Raw genomic sequence first — 2,068 nt, 5'->3', positions numbered from 1 at the left:
GCTTAAGGCCTGTGGTTAGGATCCACCATGCGTCCGTTGTGCTACTTGTAATGAATCAAGTAGTGCAACTCATATTATTGCAATTAATCATAGATACAAGAGTAGGATTTATTCCAATACAAGTTGTATTACATGTTGATAAAATTTCTAGGTTTTTTTGTTAAGAAACACGTATCTAAAGCTAGTTAGCTATGGTGGATGGAAATCAAACATACGATACATGATTAAAATGAGAAATTGTAACTCAAGTGAATAAGGTTCCAATATATATTAGCTTGGACTCATAAACACAATCTTGAGTAACTCAAAATGATTGTACCATATCATTGAAATGAGTGTCAAGTACATGCCTTTATAACTTTATGGATAGTACCACTTTTCTTCTTTGTGCTCATGGGATTTTGGACAACTCTTCCTAGAGCTTCTAGAGCATACATCTTTGTCATATCTCTCATACAAAGCCACTTATGGGCAAGCATCATTTGCTATTCTCAACACCCCCCCTCAAATGATGAGTTCCTACACCTGCTGGCATTTGCCCCCCTACATGCGGACATGGACCAGGAGACTAGATCTTTGGCAGCCTTAGTTAGGTCAAGCTTGAAACTTTACATTTTCGGTAGGGTTTATTACATCCACTATGGGAAGCATGACCCACTAAGGGAAAATTCTTTGTTGTCAGCAACGGAAATAATTTCTTGATCTTTTGCTTCTTTGGCAACCTTTGGTAATATCCTCGATCTTCTTGGTCTTCCTAGACTTCTTTATCTTGGCTTTTGTTGTGCTTCTTATCCCTTTTGTCGATATGTGGTACGTGCTTTTCACCCCAGTCTTCTTGACACAATCTTTTTGTTCAATGCTTTTGTGATGCATATACACAGGTACATTGCTTTGACGTTGTAGGTGTTTCATGAGTCTTAATATGGGCTTTTGCCACATCCTTTACATGTGCCCACCCCAAACCTGCATTTGGGAATGTAGAAGTCGCACCAGTCATGAACTTCAAGATAAATTCTGAGCTTGTATTCATGGTTTGCTATAAAATCCTTCCCACAACCATTGCTGGATTTATTGTCACCAGATCTAAGCCATGTTCCTTTGAGAACTTCCAAGCCTCAGCTTCTGCTAGTGTTTTTGATAGCATATACCATGCATTTGATGGATGATAGTGTTTTGAGTTGCTAAAAAAGCTCTCATCGACAACATCTTCTAGCTTTCTTGTTGGATTATAAACTACTGCAGCTGTGGATGATGATAAGACAACCCTTTTTACAAATGAAGCTTTTGCACAGGCCCTCAGTACATTCAATGTTCCCTTTATTTTTGGATCAAGCAGTTCTTTCTATGGATCCATTGTGTTAAAGAAAAAAAGGAAAAGCTGTGTGGAAAACTCCAACACACCTCGGTCCAACGATAGCAAGGCTGCGGCTAACATGTACGTGAAGCGACAAGTCTTGAAATACGGTGACATCGGATCTTCCAGATAGCTAAAAACAATGTGCCGCAATTCAACCGCATCTTTTACCTTTGAAACTACCTCTGAGTAGACCTTGCTGGATGTATGTTTCCATGTTGTTGCAAGTTGACAAGATGGGCATACATGCCTCCTGCTTTACTAATCAGGTGTTTATGGCTCCCATGCTCTACAACCTGCCCACCTTGCAAGACAACAATATCACCAAACCCCTCTCTCTCAATGGTGAGTATTTCATTTCCATGTGTCTATGAGCTATTGGCTAGCTACTAGCATTTTAACAAACTTTGAAGTATCAATGTGCATGTGGAAGGTTATACTTCAATTTGGGGCTCATAGAATTGGAGTTGATGTTAGAGCCATTGTCAATGCTTCATAAGCATATTGAGATTCTTTGATCCATTCAAAGACAATCAACAATTTGTCTAGGGATTGAGTGATCAATGCATAGTTGAACACAAATCATCAGTAGTATCTCGTGTGGCTGAGAAAGCACTAAACTCCATTGTAGTTTGTTGGTGGTGATAAGTCAACAATAACTCTATCTTTCAAGAAGTCAATTACAATTCCTTTATTGAAAACTATTTGTCCTAG

At 38.9% G+C, this 2,068-nt stretch overlaps 1 pseudogene; it reads right to left on the bottom strand.

The window, feature by feature from the left end:
* Window positions 1-853: 853 nt before the first annotated feature.
* Window positions 854-1,602, bottom strand: LOC148030067 (phenylacetaldehyde reductase pseudogene; annotated as a pseudogene).
* Window positions 1,603-2,068: the final 466 nt, after the last annotated feature.

This window comes from Lygodium microphyllum, chromosome 10 (genome assembly GCF_053477565.2).
Source record: "Lygodium microphyllum isolate KBCC chromosome 10, Lygodium_microphyllum_v1.1.10, whole genome shotgun sequence".
NCBI classification, from domain to species: Eukaryota; Viridiplantae; Streptophyta; class Polypodiopsida; order Schizaeales; family Lygodiaceae; genus Lygodium; species Lygodium microphyllum.
The sequence above is the reverse complement of the archived record's forward strand: the minus strand, read 5'-3'. Positions and strand labels throughout refer to the sequence as shown.